Source organism: Talpa occidentalis, unplaced genomic scaffold (assembly GCF_014898055.3).
Source record: "Talpa occidentalis isolate TD23 unplaced genomic scaffold, MPIMG_talOcc4v2.1 talOcc4.17, whole genome shotgun sequence".
Classification (NCBI taxonomy): Eukaryota; Metazoa; Chordata; class Mammalia; order Eulipotyphla; family Talpidae; genus Talpa; species Talpa occidentalis.
The window spans coordinates 23,642,827-23,649,566 of NW_023601754.1; the positions used below are offsets into that span (position 1 = coordinate 23,642,827).

Genomic DNA, 6,740 nt, shown 5'->3' on the forward strand with positions numbered 1-6,740 from the left:
GAGAGGCAGTGTTTAGAGGACTTAATAATTTTAACTATGCTGAATGTTATAAATATGGTATATATCATTTAGTATTCAGGGAAATTACCATTCAAGGAAAGCTGTCAAGGCAACAATGCATATTTTGGGTGATCAAAACTTTTTTCAAGAATATAACATTTTCACTTTGACCAACAAAAAGGTAATTTCATGTAGTTCAACCTGATACCTCCTGAGTCTGGCAGAACATGAAGACTGAAAGGGAACTGCCATGTCAGATGTTGGGAAATTACAAGCTGCTCCTGATTTTGGGCCTTCGTCAATGGAGGATTGTCACAACTCAGTGTGTGTATGTGTGTGTAAAAGATGCTAAGGGGCGAGCCATGCAAAGATCTGGGTAAAGAGGGTTCTAGGAAAATGAGCAACCTCATCAAAGGCTCAGAAAAAAAAATGCTAAAAAAAAAGCATGTTTCTAACACCAAAAGCCATGCACACAGTAGACATAGCTCAATGATGACTTTGGATAATACTGATTCTGTCACGCAGAGCCAATCCCTTCTTTCATGTTTTCCATTCCATTTATATATTTAAAAATTTAGGTGGCCTATCAGCGATAAAAATTAATGACCTTTTCATGATTTTATGGCTAGATTGCAGTTTATTATGGCATTCAGGGATTAAGTAGGAGTAAAGATACTGGGATGATCCTCTTCCTGCCTCCTTCTGACAGCCTGTTGTGTCTATTCCATGAAGGAGAGGAGAGAGAAGTAATCCTAGAAGGTAAGAAGTGAAAGACATCCTGGAATGGATCTTACCTGGAAGCTTGAGGGGCAGGGGGAGAGGAGTGAGAAAGTAAGGGAGTGGTGGAGGGAGATGGACTAGAAATTCCCTAAAGAATTGACCTTGAACCTAAGGATTAAGGAATATGAGATGCTTACTTCAAATGAAAAAAAAAAAAAAAAAAGTCTTCTCCTTGGGACACAAGCAACTCTGTAACATGACACAAGCCTTAGTGAGGAGGGCGTAGGATGCTTCTAGCCTCATTTACTCCCTTGGCTGGATGTCCTCGTCTTGCTTATTTTACTGCTCCATCTTTCGGTTTGTCAAGGAATTTCCCCAGCCTTTCTGTGGACTCTCCTAAAACAGTGAAATTTTGGACTTAGTTCAGATTGACAGGGTGAGAACGCTAAAACTAGAAGTGTAGGAAGGACTATATTTCAAAGGCATTGGCTTGGCCATTGTGAAAGAAAGTAGCGTTGTATGGTTTCTTAGTGTGATGATATGCTGTTTTATGGCATCCCTCCAAGTCTCAGACCCTTTGCCAGACTTTTGGAGCTGGACGTCAAACTTTGGTCTGAAACAGAAAGTGAATATCCTTACAAATAAGTAGTTTGGGGGTAGGTAGAAAACTCATATAGGAGCAGTGAAAGGAGCCAGGAAAAGGAGCAGATCTAGGATATTGAACTGGTCTAGTGATCTTCCCTACTTATAAACCCAAATACCAGAAATAGGCTCTGTGGTTCTTATGAGCACAGGGGTCCAGCTGTCACTGAAAATTGGTATAACTTTACTGATTTCTGGTAATCAATGAACTAGTCATTCTTTTCACTTAAGCCATTTTAAGTTGGGTTTTCTGTTTTGGCTAAAGAAAGATTCATGACTGATACAATCCCTGAGCTCATGATATCACCCTGCAGGGTTTGAGAGTTAATGTGATGGACAGGTGCAAACTAGATACCCAATAAGTACTAGTGAATGCTATGAGAGGAAAAAATAGAGAAGGCAGAGAAGTCCTTGGGCACCTCTGGAAGCCCCACTGTGCCCAGGGCAGCCTGTGGGCTGAGTGCAGTGTGCAGGGAGACTGGGGCCTGGCTTGTACTTACAGCAGGGGTGTCCAGCTGTAAAAGAACACTGGCTTCTGAAGTTACTCTGAGCCTGTGGCCTTTCTGCAGTGATACTTTCTGAACTAGTGCTTTATTGGCCAGCTGGGAAGAAGAAATCTGCTTTTGTGAAGATAATTTAAGATGTATGACTTTTAAAATTTCTTAATTAATTTATGAATCCCTAGGTTTACTATAAAAAATAAATTTTATTTGAAGATATACTTGTAAGTCATGAAGAAAGTAGACCTTAAATGTTCTTACCACAAAAAATAATAAAAGTGACGTGATGGCCAAGTTAGCTAACACTGTGGTGCATTTGTATTACATGAAGATAATCAGATCAACACATTGTACACCTTAAACTTATACAATGTTATATGTCAAATATATCTCAAAGCTAAGAAAAAAACAAGGGGGGGAGAATGCTTTTAGGACAAAAATTAAGCTACTCAGCTTCTTTGTCTTTATTTTGGTAATTATTTGTATTTTTTGAAAAAATCAGATTTTTTGGGAAATGTTGAGTGTAAATGTTATAAACAGAATCAACACAAAATGATTACATTTTCATTGTGATAATCATCTCACTTCCATGGAAAAGTAGAACTGCAGTTCTAAGTTTACACCTTTAACTTAGGAGCTATGTTGGATTTTCAAGAAAAATGAGAAATTTTATATACACAAAGACCTGCCAAGCATTCCAATGCTCTCATTCCCATTGCCCTAAAAGTTTTAAAGACTTCTTGGTAGAAACTGGTTAGTCCATCCCTCCACTTCCCCTGCAGTTTGCTGAGTATTAATTACAAAAAGGAAATAAAAAATGGTGTTGAAAAGCCATTTGGTTCATCAGGTACATAATGTCTATTTTTAAAGTTCAGTCCAGTCTGTTTGCTTTTTGTTAGGCTAGAACTCCTACAGTCACTTTAAAGATCTTAAGCAAAGTTAGTGAAAAGTAGATTCTTTCAGCACCTGTCCTCAGAACTATTGAGTTTTTCTCTTTATCTTCAGCCACAATAGCCTCATTTCACTTCCTTTGACCTCAGCTAACTTGCCCATGGTGTTCTTTGTATCTGAATTATTTGCTGCTCCACTTCTCATTAACTACTCTTCATTTACATTTCTTGTAGGAAATCTTCCCCAATTGCCCCACTCCACCTTAGATCAGTTCCCCCTGCCAATGACCTTAGAGCACTCCTGTGGTTCCCTTGAAATTGTTCATAGTAGTTGTATATTTGTGTGATAGTATTTATTTTCTCTGCTAGATTATAAAATTCACAATAGGTCTTTTGTCTGTTTTGATCACAAGATCACACTTCTATCACAAGTACAAAGTCCAACACCTAGTATATACTTAGTAAATATTTGTTAAATGAGTAAGTGTTAGGGTAAATTTCATCCATTTTGTAGAAGACTTTTGATATCAGTGTAAATAGGAGTATTTTAATAGCAGATGATTGAAAAGGAACAGTGGCTTGAATAATAACTGTTTTCCATAACTTATAAATTTTTTCATACTTATAAAAATACCAGAATTTTACAGTGACTACCTACATATCAACCACCTAGATTGAACCATTAATATTTTACTATACTTGCTTTGTTACTTATCTAGCCACATGATCATTTTTTGTTTTTTTGGATGCTTTTCAATGTAAGTTGCAGGCATTAGCATAATTTACCCTAAATATTTTGCATACATGCCATTATATAGAATTCAATATCTGCTTAACCTTTTTATTGAGGTAAAATTTTAATTCAATAAAATGCCCAAATCTTAAGTGTACTAACATTGAGTATATTTTGACATATTCAAATAGTTCCGTAACACAAACCTCTGTTAAGATACTATTACCATCAGTGCCCTCATACCCCGTTGTATTTTATCCCTAGCCATACTCCCACAAGAGACAAACACTGCTCTCAGTTTTTTCTACCATAGCAAAGTGTTACCTGTCTAGAGCTGCATATAAATGGAATCATACAATAGACTATGTCCTTTTTTATGTAAGTCATCTTTTACTGTTTTTGAGATTCATCCATTTTGTTGCATGTATCAACTTGTGCCTTAAATAAGGTGATTAATATGCCATTAAGTGACTATACCACAATTAGTTTTTCCACTTAACTATTTGATAGAGCTTTGTGTGTTTTTTCCCCAAGTTTGGGGCTATTATAAATAAAACATGAATGTTCTTGTACAAATATTTTTGTGGTCTTCATTTCTCTTGGATAAATAGCTAGGATTGGAATTACTGGGTCATAGATTATGTGTGTATTTGTTTTTCTAAACCTTTTTCCAATGTGATTATACCATTTATAACTCCTCTCACTAATATTTGATGTTACTAGTCTTTCTAATTTTATGACTGTTGGTTTCATAGCATAAGGGCTCAAGTGAGGCAAGCTAATCAACACTGTTGTAAGGGACCCATGCAGTTTAGCACTCTGCTCATCATTCTTAGTGGATGAACCACAATCTTACACATGGCAACTGAGGTAACAGTCTCTGGAATGGCTTCCAATGCTGCTTGGTTATTTTTGCCTCTCATTGAGTATTGGTTAAATTTAGTGAGTTGATTCTAATAGGATATAAAAGTTATGGGTAGCCACTTCTGAGATTAAATTATAAAAGAATGTAGTTTCTGTCTTCTGTCTTCTCTCTTGCTCTTTCTTGGATCACTTATTCTAGGGGAAGCCAGTTGCCAAATTGTGTGGCAGCTTTGTGAAGAGTCCATGTGATGAGGAACTGGGGCCTGCCAAAAATCCCCCCCCCTAGCTGAGCACTCAGATAAGACTACAAAGCTATACATTAATTCATGATCCACAGAAACAGAGATAATGTTTGTTATTTTAAGCCATTAAGCTTTGGGGTAATTGGCTATACAGCAATAAACACTAAAACAATAACCCCTTTGTCTCATTTTCATAAGGTGGATGCAGTAGTTTCAGAGTTTCATGTTCATGTTCCAGACAGTAAGAAAAAAATGTGAAAAGACTTTTTTTTACATGAATCTATCCATTTTTATCAGAAAGCAAAACTTTTCCAAAAATTCCAATCTGCAGCAGACTTTGGTTTATATCTTACTAACCAGAGGTAACACCACATGGCAGTTCTTCATTAGAAGGTGGCTAGAAGCAGTGACTAGAGAGTACGGGGTGTTTGGATGGAGTCTGCCTCAGCTGACAATGTCTGCCACATTAACCATTTTTTAAAAAGCCACATTGTTAAAGATCTCTTCTTTAATACCCTCCCCAGACAACTGGACTTTTTTTGGGGGGGGAGGATTTCTAGAAAAAGAACCTATTCCAATGAAACTTTTAGAAAATTCCTCAGAATCTGAATAGCAGGGCCTGTGTTCTGATTCATGACCAGTATCAATTATCTCAGGGGGAAAATGAGTACTGTCTTCCTCTTGTTACTTCTAATTCCTCCAATCCTTTGCAGCAGGCACTTGAGAGCCATCCTGCTTATCTTCCTTTACCCCCAGCAAAATATCTTCTCAAGAGCCTTCATGGTTTTAAAATTCTGCCTTTCTCCCTTACTGTGCTTCCTGTCCCCCTGCCTCAGGTCTGATACCTGAGTTATTTTGCTGGGCCAATCATTTTCAAATCTAATCCTGTTAGTACTCCTCTACTAAAAACCTAGATTCACCCACTGCCCTCAGGATGAAGCCTAGATTTCATCCCGTGGTTGTAAAAACTCTGTAGAGTTGGATATGGCCCCCCTCTCCAGCCTTAACACTGTACCTTGCATTTAGTGTACCCACAACACCAAACTGCTGACTTCCCTGCCTTTGCTCACAAGGTCCTATTTGCCTGCTAGGTCTTCACCTCTGGGCAACTCCACCTGACATTCTTAGCTTTGGAGGCAGCTCTAATAGAAAGCCTTCTAGGATTGCCAACTCACCAGTGGGTTCGATGGGTTCAGTAGTGTACAAGCCTTTTTCCTTTTTTGTTGAAAGTGTCCATACTACAATAGAATTGAAAACTATGCCTCTTATCGCTGGAACTTTTACAGTTTCTTTATATACAAGCAAAGTATATTTTTGTATAAAAAATAAGGTGTCCTGTACCTTGTTTTTCCAATTAATGCTATTTTGGAGATCATCTCATTTGGTATCTATCTTTTTCCCCCCAATACAATCTTTTTCCCCCAATACAAGCTATTGTTTTCCTCTGACAAGTAGTTCTGCAAAGTGCTACATATTTGCACAAATGGATCTGAGCAGAGTGAATATCTGGAAATTTTTAGGGGTGGGAATTCTTGGTCAAAGGTTAGGGTGATTTTAAATTTTTATACAATGCTGTAAAGAGTCAATCTGTTCTTCCCATCGCTGAAATCAAGTGGTAAGCCTTCTACACCACTGCCGGGTTTTTTGAGGACGGGCACCTCCTCCTCGTCACATTGGCCAACGAATTTTGTATTTTGCAGTCCCGAATTTCGGGCTTGAGATACAGGCAGCGCATCACATTACATTTCCTCAACGATGAGACCTGCTCACGCTTACTGAAATTTATTAAATACCAGGATCTGGACTGTGCACTTTCCTTTTTCCCTCACTTTCTCTTCCCCTGGGAGGGGGCGTGCCCAACGGCGCGGCCCGCCTGCCCGCGCACTCGTTGGCCGGGTTCGACGCCCGTTACCGCCGAGTCCCGCCCAGGCCACGCCCCCGGGCAGCCCGCGGGCGGGAGAGGGCGCGCCCATTGTCAGGCCGCGCCCGCGGACGGGCTCCTCGCGGGAGAGTCGGGCGCGCGCGGGCCGGCGGGGCGCGGGCCGCGAGGTGCCGTGGGAGCCGCGCCCGCACGCGAGGCCCGCGCCGGCCGCCCGCGCACGCCGCGCCCCGCCCCCTCGCCCCGGCGCGCAGGCTCCGCCGGGCTCAC

General features: G+C 40.0%; 1 long non-coding RNA gene across 1 annotated transcript; it reads right to left on the reverse strand.

Annotated features, from left to right (window-relative positions):
- Positions 1 to 924: 924 nt before the first annotated feature.
- LOC129146069 (uncharacterized) lies at positions 925 to 6,447 on the reverse strand. The gene is made up of 3 exons (XR_008552463.1): positions 5,933 to 6,447; positions 5,767 to 5,829; positions 925 to 1,116 (listed from the first exon to the last, which is right to left on the reverse strand). It is a non-coding gene; the product is annotated as an uncharacterized LOC129146069 (long non-coding RNA).
- Between the last annotated feature and the right edge of the window lie 293 nt (positions 6,448 to 6,740).